The sequence below is a fragment of the Denticeps clupeoides genome, chromosome 4 (genome assembly GCF_900700375.1).
Source record: "Denticeps clupeoides chromosome 4, fDenClu1.1, whole genome shotgun sequence".
Taxonomy (NCBI): domain Eukaryota; kingdom Metazoa; phylum Chordata; class Actinopteri; order Clupeiformes; family Denticipitidae; genus Denticeps; species Denticeps clupeoides.
Window position 1 is genome coordinate 3,519,644 of NC_041710.1, and position 13,695 is coordinate 3,533,338.

Genomic DNA, 13,695 nt, shown 5'->3' on the forward strand with positions numbered 1-13,695 from the left:
CAACATTATAAAACGTAAGCAGTGAAATTACAAACAGCTTGACACTGGACCCGATTGCACGAGATGTGTTCAGTGCGAGAGCACCAGCAGGCTGCAACCGAATCATATCAGGGCGTCTACAAGCTAGTCACGCCTGCGTTGCACAACAGATCTCATGAAGCAGGGGGTGTAAACTGTTGAAATCCTGGCGTCGCAGAGTTAACCATAGCTTATATATATATGTGTGTGTGTGTGTGTGTATATATAAGATAATAGTTGTTTGGATACATATAGGGGCAGTGGTGGCCTAGCAGATCAGAAGGTTGTCGGTTCGAATCCCGATCTGCCAAGGTGCCACTGAGCAAAGCATCGTCCCCACACTCTGCTCCCCGGGCACCTGCCTTGGCGCACTTCACTTTCATGTAGTCATATCTTCACACAATACTTTTATTGGTCTAGCTGACAATTTTGACTATGGTAAAAAAAAAAAAAATCTTGTAATCTAACTTGGGACTAAAATCAACCTTGGCTTTTAAAAAATGGTATTGTTTTGTGCAGAAAGACATCAGATCTGAAGCACCAAAAGTGACATGAATAGTAAAATGTATGTTAAGATGCAAATGACCTGAGCAAGAAAGCATTTTTATGCTCTTTCAAACTACAGTAGGTATGGTTATATGGGGGGGAAACCGTGGCCAATTCACCCCTTTCCTCTGTTTTTCTGCCCCATTTGCATTATTTGCAGATATGAGTCATGCCGAAGAAAGACCAGGCCTTTCAAATACAATTAAATCCGAAATTCCTAATATTGCAACAGCACCTCAGCACTCCAAGGCGAGGGAAAGCGTGTGATGGAGAATGAGTCACAAATTATTAGCAATTCAATTTTCACATCCTAGAATCAGGCATCTTCGCTTACCAGGGATTCTGTTTGTCCCCTTTTGCCGCTCGATGTTTCTTTTGTCTTTTTTTAAATTCAGGAAATTCATAGACAAAGCACTGCATTTGGGGGCAATTTAAGGCAATATACACATACAGTACAGGCCAAAAGTTTGGACACCTTCTCATTCAATGTGTTTTCTTTATTTTCATGACCATTGGTAGATTCTCACTGAAGTCATCAAAACTATGAATGAAGTGCTAAACACCTCTGGGAACTCCTTCAAGACTGTTTGAGAAGCATTTCAGGTGACGACCTCTTGAAGCTCATCGAGAGAATGCCAAGAGTGTTCAAAGCAGTAATCAGAGCAAAGAAACTAGAATATAAAACAAGTTTTCACTTATTTCACTTTTTTTTGTTATGTATGTAACTCCACATGTGTTCATTTATAGTTTTGGTGCCTTCAGTGAGAATCTACCAACGTAAATGGTCACGAAAATAAAGAAAACACATTGAATGAGATGGTGTGTCCAAAATTTTGGCCTGTACTGTATGTTCCATGTCATAGGCGTAAAAAACAGACTTTGAATACAAGTCTAATGATAGAAGAGTCTGGACGGATGGACAAAAAAATTGACTTTTGGACTTTTTCTTAAAGCGAGGTAGACTAAAACACATGTTTCAAAGACAAGGCAAATGTCAGGAAGACACTAATGAGGCCACTGATTGCTCCATGGTTTTTATTGGGGTGGTCCGGGGCAGTGAGTTGTCACCAGGTTACTGAAGAAGGGCAGGCTGGCGACGGCTTGACAGGGACAGGCGCGGAGAGCAGGCCCAGGACAGCCCGGGCCTAATTGGACATGGGGAGTGGACTACATCGGCCAATGATCTAAGTCAAATAAATTGGCTTGGTGGTCCAACGCGGACAGAGGCAAGTGAGTCAACAAGACAAGCGCGGAGGATTTATTCATCCCGCAATTAGTCCCGCTGCTGCGGACATATTTAATTTTCCCGTGTGAAAAGTCGCCGTGTATTTATTTTATTCCTTCTGCCAATCGGTATTCAGAAGGCCGCCGGTCCCACAGGTAGACACCAGCGGCCTTCGTCTACTGTCTGCCGTCACTGCCAATTTCGCATGTTGGATGAGTTCAATATCATCTTTTTTTTTCTCTTTTTTCTTTTACCGTACCGGCGAGATGTAATGTGCTGTACGGATCCGCTGCGAAACGTAATCGCGCTCACCGCCTCCCGGGCCTCGAGCTGCTCTAAAACACATTTGTATGGATCACTGTTATTGCATCCCGCTGATCGGTCTGATGCAAAGACCAGCGATGTCGGGGAAAACGGGGAGAGAGAGAGAGAGAGAGACGGAGGGCGTTTTAAATCCGGGTGAGAGGTCGAGTAATCCGAACAGTCGTCATTTTTAATTGTCCACGTCCAGCAAAGGGCGCTCCTTTCAGGCCGAGCGCCATTTCGCTCGTTTCCTCGATCCCACGAGCTCCACTCTTAAGTCCCCTGCTAAGTGGAGGTGCCACATTATTGGTGAGTCACAGGCTGGTGGCCCTGCGCTAACAGCCACCTTCCCGGGTGAAAAAGAGGAAGTAAATGCTCCGTAATAATGGACCCGTTTAGGGGGCTTCAAACCTCTGTTGCTGTGCGTCTGCAACTGCTTTAATTAGATAAAATGTAAAATTTTTTTTAAATATTATTGATTAAGGATGCCGTATACGGGCTGGTGCCCGTACTCCTCTGGGACGGGGAGAAGGGCTCGTCTATGAACAGAAGCGAGCAGATCGGGTTAGAAATGCTCGCCTACGGTTTGACTGATTGGCAGGTGCACGGGGGGGTCTTCAGGGGGTCATGCTGCAATCGATCAGCCTGTTGTAATCAGCTATTGGATGTGCAAAGACGACTGACTTTAAATAGGTTCATCGCACACAAACCTGTGATATAAGCAGCGGTACATTGGTGGGGGCAGAAGGGACATTTCACAACATTGTCGTAATTAAACACCATTTCAATAAATGAAGCAGTCAGATGAGAACACACACTGACAGAGTAATATTAGGTCCACATCTTTCTGGGGTTCGTCCTCAGGCCGGCGGGTCCGGTAGAATCTGTTTCAGCTCGATGCCCACTTGGGAAGGGAGAATTCCTTCAGATGGTGGAACCCATCTTATGTACTGCAAAGAAGGATGGAATGTCCCCATTAGTCATGTCTGCCATCTTCAAAGCATTTATTTACAGTTCTTACATTTACATTTACTGCATTTATCAGGCGCCCTTATCCAGAGAGACTTACAATCAGTAGTTACAGGGACAGTCCCCCCCTGGAGACACTCAGGGTTAAGTGTCTTGCTCAGGAACACAATGGTAGTAAGTGGGATTTGAACCTGGGTCTTCTGGTTCATAGGCGAGTGTGTTACCCACTAGGCTACTAACACCCTTTGTAATAGTACAGTAAATACAGTAAAACCACTTGGAAAATTTTCAGTATACCTGTTCAGGCAGCATGCTGCAGGTGGGTACCTGCCATGGCCTGAAGAATTGCGGGTTTGAGGCGCCGCTGAAGTCCCCTTGATACAGGTACTGTCCCCACACGCTGCTCCCCAAGATTACGGGTCAAAAGCGGAGGACACATTTTGTTGTGTCGCCGTGTGCTGCGCTGCATTGTGTCACACTGAGAAAAGCGGTCGCTTTTGCTTTCAACCACCTGCATCAATGCAGGACCCAAGAGCGTTACACTTCCTCTCCCATCATCCTCCAGAACATCCCGCCACCACATAAGCTGTGTCTCCTGACACCTCCCTGATGTCACCGGGATCGCGCTATGCAGCGGTTTAGTACTGCAGTAGCTCTCCTGCCGGATAAGAGTTTCCTTTGGACCTCATCTCGCAATTTTTTACCGCTGCGCAACACACAAGAGCTTCGTTTTCACCAGTCTGTTCCTTGTCAACGAGGTTCATGGAGGCCTCTCACGTTTAATACGTCCAACACATCGGCTTCCAAAACCTGACTGTTCTCCTGGTGCCTAAATGCGGGATTTTCAATTCCAACGTCCATCCCTTCACCTGCCAGTGGCTTCGTAATTGTGGTGGATCTGTGGTTAAAACCTCAATATTGTTTTAGTGGAGCAGGTTGTGCTTTTTCATCGTCGAGAACCAGACATGACGTCCGCGTGGTGACTTTGATGTAAACTCGGTGACTTTGACCTGCTTATAGACCCAACACTGGCTCATTACAGTGGATTCTGGAGAAGGAGACCGCGAGCTGTTCATTTCGCAAGGTCTTTCCTGACCCGTTGTTGTCCTTGTCTGTTAATAAGGAGGAACACCGTAGCCTATGATGCTTACCGGGATTTTCTAAACAAATGTCATGGTGCAACCCACAGTGCTTGTAATAAATTTGAGCGGAGTTTCTTCAGGAACTTTTGTTCTGCGGGTGCAAACAGCATTTGTTCTCATACAACTTCAAAGTTCTTTCTTTCTTTATGTAAATGATATTTATTTTTTTTAGGTAGCGAACAACAATTAATCTCCCTAGTGCACCTGCTTAAAGTGGCGGCATTCCTGTAAAGCGCTCGGCGGTGGTGGCTGAGCATCATGTTGTTGTCCTTGGGCAAGTCCTGCGGAACGCTCGGTGCGAGCGCCAGAATATATTTCCATAAATCTGCCCTCTAATTCCCGTCTCGGGGGGATTCGTCTTTTTAGTATGTTGACTCGGTGAGCCGACGTAATGAAAGGATGACCCCAGTGTCAGAACCCCAGGCCGAGGGGACCTCCCGAGACTTCGACCGTCCCTTTTTCTCCGCAGCCCGATATCGCAACGCGGTTTTGGATGCAATATTAATGATGGCACATTGCATGTGCTGCCATGGCAAGGTTAACGGTAATACTTTGCATTTCACAACAGGTTCACCGTTTGAGGCTGTGTTGCCAGATGCGAAGTCCGATAATTAAACTGTGACCATGCCAAACTGTTAACTTCTTACCTTCTTATCAGGAGACCTTCCACACATCTCTGAGCTTTCTCTATTAATTCTAGTAATTAAAAAAAAAAAATTAATTACATATTAATATAAATATAATATTGATAATTATATTTATTTAAAATTATCCATATTGAATTAGAACTGTAAATGCCATTCATTGGAAAGAGATTAAAAAATTATTTATTATAGTGTTTAGTGTATTGGAATGCATGATATTTTTTGGTTTTTATGTTTTATTGTTTTAATGAATTGTGGGCCACTAATGACTCAATTATACACAGTCAATTATATGAACGTGCAGGTTCAAGGGTTGAATCCTGACTGTCCCACGTGTGAATAGGTGAAGAACATTCCCTCTGGTTTTATGGATCACCCTCCAGTTCTTAGACGTGTTGATAAAGATGATATTCTGTACACTGGTGGCTCTAACGTGGGTCGCTTTACTCTGCTCAGCTTTTCATTTTCTGGCTTTTTTGGTCTGTCCTCCCTCTGTCTCTTTCCGCCTCTCTCCCATCCCTCACTCACCGTCTCCGCCGCTCTCTCTCTCTCCTCTCTCTCTCTCTCGTGTCTCCATCGCGGTGGCTTTCAGAGACCTTGTCGGGAGATTAAGCCCTGTGTTTAAGCGCGCTGCTTTCCTGTTCCAGGCCTCTCGCCGGCAGGGGTGATGGATGAACTACAAATGCCCCGGCGCTGCTCTGGACAAGGCAGACGGAGTGAGAGGAACGCATGCACGTCGTCTGAGCAGTGACAGCGAGAATTCGGTCAGGGATGCAGGTCTCCTGCCCCGCGTCCATCCTTCTGTTCAAATGATCGATGGTGCAGCTCGGCTCCTCTTCCCAACAGAAGGCCTCCTTCGTCTGTCTTCTCCTCCTCGGTGAATAAAGACCTTCTGTAGTAAACACTGGCACCGACTTACGCCTGGAATGTTGCTCATTGTGTCCAGGACTCTGCACTCGTGTTCGCCTTAATTGCCTCGCTCCTCGTTTCAAGGCACCTCTGGGTTTGCTTGACAGTATTAGCATTTAACGGCCAGCGCATGAGATGGTAATCAGCTCCTCAGCGGCGATTTGCCGTTGGTGTGTTCTGGGTTGTCTGTGCATGCATGCTCATCTCCTGCAAACAGGCCAGGCGGCGGCAGGAAGCAGCGACATTCCGACGCGTGCAGCTACAACCTCGTCTGGGGACCCCACCCTTGTACGCGCGTCAACGCAGTCCCGCTGTTCAATTGTGGTAATGATCAATGCAAAAATGGTTTTCTAGCAATGCAACTCATTAACAGAGCAATGTTGCCTAGCAGCAAATCGGCAAAAGAAACATAACTGCATACCTGAGTGATATGACAAGCATTTATATTTAGAATGGGGTTTGTGACACTTTTTGTACCTTTTACTGCCACTGTAGCGTGAAGGGGTGGAAGTAGCCTAGTGGGTAACACACTCGCCTATGAACCAGAAGACCCAGGTTCAAATCCCACTTACTACCATTGTGTCCCTGAGCAAGACACTTAACCCTGAGTGTCTCCAGGGGGGGACTGTCCCTGTAACTACTGATTGTAGTTGCTCTGAATAAGGTTGTATGATAAATGCTGCAAATGCAATGTACATGTTGGTCAAGAGATAAATGCGTAGAATATCTGGGTCATGAAATCTGAGGAAATTGGAGCATATGATCACTTGGAAAGTTGCATGATCAGATTTAAAAAGTTAATGTTGCACACAAAAATGTCTTGCATAAGGCAGTGTCCGAGGAAGATAAAAAGTACGACATTTGATGGACAACAGGTCCAGGTTGGGTGTGCAGGAGCGAGTGAGAGGAACAACGCTGTTGAGGACAGATGATCTGCAGAACACGAGGGTGTGGTCTGTGCAACTCCGTGGATCTCCGATGAGGACTCATCTTAGAGCAGCTGAAAGGCAGTGGAAGAAATCCAAGTGCCTGGTTCAACTTAGTAAGTATCAATCTCTCCTAACATCCTTCTCTGCTGCTGTCACTACAGCAAAAACTAGATACTTCCAGGACAAGGTAAGCAACCGCAAAGACTCTCACAAACTATTCTCTACTTTTAACCGCCTCCTGAATCCTCCACCACCTCCCCCCTCTACTTCTCTCTCATCTGAAGACGTTGCTACCTTCTTCACAGGGAAGGTGGCTACCATTAGCAAACAATTCTCACCCCCTAACCCCAGACCCGTCCTGCTGTTACCTCTGAAACCAGAACACTGTCTTCCGTCACCCCGCTCTCTGAATCGGACGTGTCTAAACTTCTCCAGTCTAGTCACCCCACCACCTGCATCCTGGATCCCATCCCCTCACACCTCCTTCAGTCCATACAGCCCACCTTAACATCTGCTCTGACACACGTCTTAAACTCCTCACTCACAACAGGAACATTTTCCACTGCTTTCGAACAGGCTGTCATTGCTCCTCTGCTCAAAAATACCTTCACTAAACCCATCTGTACTGGATAGCTACTGCCCAGTCTCCAACCTTCCTTTTCTTTCAAAAATTCTTGAAAGAGCCGTCCTGGCTCAACTTTCTTCATTTCTCCACGAGCATGATCTTCTTGACCCTTTTCAGTCTGGTTTCAGGAAAGACAATTTGACTGAAACCTCCCTCCTGGCAATGGTGGATGACCTTCGTGCTGCAAGAGCTGCCCGCAGATCATCTGTCCTCCTCTTACTTGATCTATCTGCTGCCTTCGACACAGTTAATCATGAAATTCTTCTCACCACACTCTCAGATTTAGGAATTACAGGAACTGCGCTAAATTGGTTCACCTCTTATCTTCAAGACAGGTCCTTCAAGGTATCATGGGGAGGTGAGACATCTGTCCTCTCTAGGGTGACCACAGGGGATCCACAAGGCTCTGTCCTTGGCCCCCTTCTATTCTCAATATACACTCGCTCACTTGGTCACATCATTAAATCACATGGCTTTCCTATCAATCCTACGCTGATGACACCCAGCTCTATTTGTCTTTCCCACCAGAAGATATCACATTTGCAACAAAAATCTTAGCCTGTCTCTCAGACATATCGGCTGATCCATCATGTTGATCTCCAGATCCTGCAGGTTCACTCTCTACAACATTCGCAAGATTCGGCCTTTTCTTTCACAACAGGCTACGCTGCTCCTCGTCCAGGCAACGGTCATCTCCAAACTCCACTATTGTAACTCTCTCCTGGCTGGAGCTTCTGCAGTCACCATAAAACCCCTCCAGATGGTCCAAAATGTGGCAGCCCGCCTCATCTTCAACCAGCCGAAACACACCCTCGTCCCGCCTCTTCTCACCTCCCTCCACTGTCTCTCCGCCAGTGAAGCGGTGCGGAGAAAAGCCCATTGATTCTTGTTTTTTATGTTCATGCGAGTGCGAGTATATTTGACTTCCAACGTGTCGGCATGAGCCATGTTCTTCGCCGAAGTTCTTTCACCAACTGCAGTATTAACGGAGAGGAGACAGGACGAAAGTGTGCCTGACGGACAGCTCTCGGTTGTAAAACGGTGCGGCAGAAGAGTTAAGACGCCTCGGGAACGAGGCCGGTGCTGTTTGGATCTCACACCCAGGTCTGGAGGCCCATTAACAGCTTCAGAGGGAACGGACTTAATCCAAATTTGAAACGGCAGGGAGGTAAATAAAGCGCTCTGAGCAGGTAAATAAACGTTGCTTTAAGCCGCCCAGGAGCCGAGCCTCATTTGCCAGGTGGCGGAATCGATTTTTTTTTTTTTTGCATTAACATAAATCATCAAATCACACAGATGAACAAGGCGGAGCGAGAGGCCACGATGCAGATCTGAATCTCATAAGGCCGGAACGCGCTTGTACATACAACGGATTATCGGAAAAACGGATTAGCCTGTGACTGGCAATGCTTTTACGGGGTTTCTGAGGCAGCCGTGAGCCGGAATCCCTGCTCCACTTATTGTGTTGTTCTGCTTCGCACCTTGCATCTCAGCTGAGATGCCGCTGCTACTGGATGTATGTAGGAACGTATGTATTATACATGTGGCCTGCAGCGGGGAGTCACCGCCGCCGGCCTGCCTCGGCAGAGGGAGCGCCCCGCTGCTCAGAGCTCAAGTTTTGCAGGAAGTTAAGAGACCTGCTTAACCCACTCACCGTAAACACGGTCTTGTGCACTTTATGCGTTGCACTACTTGCTTGCGAGGGGCAACATTTCAACCCTCTAGGACGCCATTGCGCCTAAATACTGTGCACCTGTATGAAGCTGCACCGACAAACACTCTTGAATCGAACAGAAGGACCACGCTCTGACTCAGTTCTAAATGCAAAAATGGAAACGATGCAATAACATCTATTTACCGTCAAGCAGAAAAGCATTCTCATGACAGATCTGTACATTCACAATCAGAAAAATCGGAAATGCTCTTACAGTAGGTGTTTCTTACAATTGTACTATTGGAACTGACAAACAAACAATACAGTGAAGTCGTACCGTGTATGACTGTGTACGTGACAAATAAAATTTGAATTTGATACGGTTCTGAGGTCTTGTGAAGTTCTAATGAACATTCATGGTGACCAACCGACCCCTCCACTTAGTTTTATTTTTATCTTCTAAATGCATGTTATTGGTAGATCCAATCTCAGTTTTTACCATGGTCCATGTTCCCACATGGTCCATGTTCCTTTTTCACATGACATCTTCTGTGATTCTAGTTTCTTTTCTTCTACTTCAGCATAATCTAGACTGATCCGCTCCACACTTCTAACTCTTATAGATTTATTTACATATATTGTACAACTGTGATGATGCAAACATGGTCCTATTCACACACATTCCAATAAAACAGGAAAGTGGTTCTTTAATTGCCAGGCGTGACAAGTTATACCTTGATGATTTTACATCATATGAATATATATGAATCATCGCCATAGTCTTCTCAGTGTGAAAGGTGGAGGGGATTTCGGAGGGTCTGTGAAAAACACTGTGGCTGTGTTTCCAGCCCACGCCTGTTCTGAAAACTCAGAATAATAAGCATGATAAATAACGCACCTAATGCAGCAGTTAAAAGCGCAGTGCAGGAGTTAATTTGTCATTATCTCACCCCATAATTTATGTTTGCTTTACCCTGTGATGTCAGAGGATGACTCACTGCAACCGCGCCAGAGATGATCCAGAGGACAAAATATAATATCAATGAATTTTGACGCCTCACTTCTCCCTCCTCCCTCTGGGTCTGAGAGGGGGTTGTTAACACCTTCTATTTAAAAGATCCTGCAGTGATGAGACTGGCGGTGTCAGGATTGCCTGCAGCTGGGCTCCACACCGGAATGCAATCCTGACGCCCCATAAATGCCGGAAGTTTTCGCCCGTTCGGGGTCGCTGGCATTTTCGTGAACTCGCTGCACGAACTTGACCTAGTTTTGTTTTCATGTGTTTTGAGTTCTGGCAATCGCCACACGCCTACGGGTTTGTTTAAGTTCTTTATTTACGTTAAACTGTTTTCGGCCACCGCGCCATTGTTTCTTTGAGTTTATTGTTTATTTGTTGTAGAATAAAAACCCCTCCCCAGTATGTCAGACCTCTGCGCTTCCTTCCCTCGTAAGTCCGTAGACGTGACAGGCGGGCTGGGTGGGCTCTTTGTCTGAGGGGACCTTCACTGAGGACCTCAGAGCCAGGACCCAGAACCTGCCAGGAGAAGGAGAAAATCGTGAGCACCTGCCTGATCAGAGATACTGAGGTTCCATGTTACAAAATGGAGCTTTTTTTAAAGCCCCAGTGTGCTTTTGTTATACGTTACGAATCAATATATGTTCAGGTTTTCTCCTTTCCTGTATGAAAGTGGAAAATGTAAACCTCTTTTCTCCCCTTGACAAAATGCATTCTGTGACCTTTTTTCATTGGTAACACGGCAACATTCTGAGGACGAAATGACCTGTTGTCAACAAAACAGATTCTGCTGATGTATAAAATGAGCTACTGCTTTATAAATTGAAGACTGCTTGCTGTTGTGTACAAAATGTTCTTCTTTCTGTGAAATGTGCCTGTAAATGTACGTGAGCTAGTAAAGGAAGAAGGGGACAAGGATCTGTCATGTTAGTCGGGGCCGAACTTCCGGTCAGTAGTACCTATTCTTCCCGTATTATTTGCTGCTTGTAAGGTAAAAGTTTTTCATATGCTGTAAATTAGTTTTATTGAATGTTTATTTTTGTTTTGCAATTGAAAATGGATGCTGAGGTGGTTATATTTTAAACCCACAAACTTCCTTACACATTTATTTCCCCCTTTAGTCTAGCTGTACTTGTCGGGTCAGACTCTGTCAGGCTCGAGCCCCATTACAGCTATACTTCCAAGCTTGTGTTGTTGTTATGCGTTCAGTGCAGATTAAAAGTGCAGATTAAAGATGCATATTTTTTTATAGCGTTAAAAGTCTGCATTTGTTATTATGCTGTTATAACTGGTGTTCAAAATCAAATTTTCGCGCAAAACACAGAACTAAAGAATCACCAGAATCGACCCAATAAGCTATTCAAACACGAGTAATAAGTATCAACGGAATTATGTTTTCAAAATCGTCACCGTTTCAATGTGAAACAGATAAGCAAGAATTAATCGATTTTTAAAAATAGAATCATCTCACACGCACCCGAAAAATTACAGCATGTTTTTTTTTTTGTTTTAGTCCAAATTGCTGTGACTCACAGGTTCATATTTGCCCTTTTATGCATTCATAACTTTAATTGAGTGTTGCTGATTGAATAAAGGCCGTTTCTTTGAAGCAGCCCGGCCTTGGTTCGTTAAAAGGGCTCTTTTTGCCCGGCAGCAGAATGTGGAGCCACATGTGGCCCCACGACGAGACCTTGATGAAACACTTCACCCCTGACAATAATGAGACTGCAGCCAACGCGTTATTTATTGTAAGACGACCTTGAGGCAGTCGCACGGATCGACACAAAACACACAAAAGCCTCGGTAAAGAGTGAAAAGCCGATCGCGTCCAACATTGAACTGCCGTGGACTCACTTCTCACATGGCCCGGCGCCTTTTCGAGGGCCTCAAAGCCGTCCTCCTGTTATGTCCTCGGCTCTGATGAGAAAACCCGCCTGGAATCCGGAGTTTGTTCTGTCGGGGCGGAATTAAAGAGCCGGGCCGCCTGCAGCCGGCTTTGGGCCCTGTTCAGTCGCCCACTGCGCGGCTTTGGAGACTTTTCATAAATACTCAGGCCAAGCCTGCCCACACCGATACACAAATAGACCGCCCCACCGGCACTGGATCTGCGGGGCTCAAGTGTCCTTCCTCGATCCGTCCTCGTTGGGTCACTAAATATTTGTCGAGTTCTCGGGCGTGTTATTGCACGATCCAGTAACCCCTGTCCACACAGCACGCTTACTGACTTTAATCAATCTCGGCGAGTTTCATTTTGCACACGTTAGAGACATTTACTTTTGAAAAGCCGCCAGTAAGAGCACACAACAGTAACCTTTACTTATATCTATCTCATCAGGAGTTTTTTTCTTCATTAGCCTCTTTATTTTTTTTTTTATAAAACACCATGTATCAGTGTGGTCAGCTTTAAATTTAGACCTGTAATAAAGCATTCTTCAGTGCTAGGAGTGGGCGACAGGACTACCCCTGGGCGTGTGGCGTGTCGACAGGAGGGGGATTAAATGGTTTAGAATGAGGAAGCAGGGTGTGTGCGAGCTGTCAATCATGGCTACAGACTCCTCCCCCCCTTTTAAATTTAAGAACATTAAAGTTCATATTACACACCCACGAAAAAAGGGCTGGGTGGGTAGTCAATTCGTCCTCTTCAATATTCAGAAACTTTTAGTTTCTGTCTCTTTACATTATCTTCTTATCTTCAGCATTCGGAAAAACTGTTTAGTGCTTACCATGAATTACTTTCTTCTCACCAAAATATATCGAAAATAAAGTTGCAGTAGTTGGTATTATGACATGAAGATATGCCACCAGTGAAAAAAAAACTTCTTGAAAATTAAATAAAATAAAACTTTATTGGCCAGAGTACAAGAAGCAGTCATCATCTAACAAGAAAAAGAGCAGAAGAAGGGTTATATGTGCCTGGTGCTGACTGAGATAAGCTAAGAGATAAGATAAGAATTTTAACCCACGACCTTGGAGATGCGAGGCCGCAATGTGGCATGTGAGGTGTGGCCCATGTTTGGACACAATGATGAAAATGTGTTTTTGTTTAATTAAAATACTTTTGTATTACAGTTATAACTCATTTAAATAGTGCTTGGCATGTGACCCACAGTGGTAGTAGTCTAGACGTCTTGCCCATGAACCAGAAGACCACAAAGTCCCAGGTTCAAACCTCACTTACTACCATCGTGTCCCTGAGCAAGACACTTAATCCTGAGTGTCTCCAGGGGGACTGTCCCTGTCACTACTGATTGTAAGGCGCTCTGGATAATGCCTGATAAATTGCGTCATTGTAAATTTGGCTTTATATGACTGTATACTGTTGCATGCTGGTTTACGTGCAAGCTTATTGCAAACAGTAAAAAAATCAATGGTATGGGTGTTTCACTTGTGCTTTGATTTCTATTTTTAATAGTTTTCAGAGTGTTTGACAGCAATTAAATGTCTTCTTTGAAGATAAAAAGGACAGTGAACATCAGTGTGAGACGTGGACCAATTAATGACCAGGGTGGTCATATTATATACAGAATTATGCAGCCCAGGCCACCCAGAATGCACAATTACTGGCTCGTTTTAGCTTTTTGTTCCACGCATAGGTACTTCTTGCCCTACAAAAAAGACAGTCACATTCACATTTAGTGCCAGGTGGAGGTATTTGCTGCAGGTTCTGACGCACGTTGGGGAAGTCAGGAGTTCTCGGTTAGTTGGCCGTCTGCATC

The 13,695-nt window shown here is 45.2% G+C and overlaps 1 long non-coding RNA gene across 1 annotated transcript; it reads right to left on the reverse strand.

Moving 5' to 3' along the window:
* Positions 1-1,405: 1,405 nt before the first annotated feature.
* Positions 1,406-12,005, reverse strand: LOC114789006 (uncharacterized). The gene is made up of 3 exons (XR_003749602.1): positions 11,834-12,005; positions 10,393-10,498; positions 1,406-3,042 (listed from the first exon to the last, which is right to left on the reverse strand). It is a non-coding gene; the product is annotated as an uncharacterized LOC114789006 (long non-coding RNA).
* Positions 12,006-13,695: the final 1,690 nt, after the last annotated feature.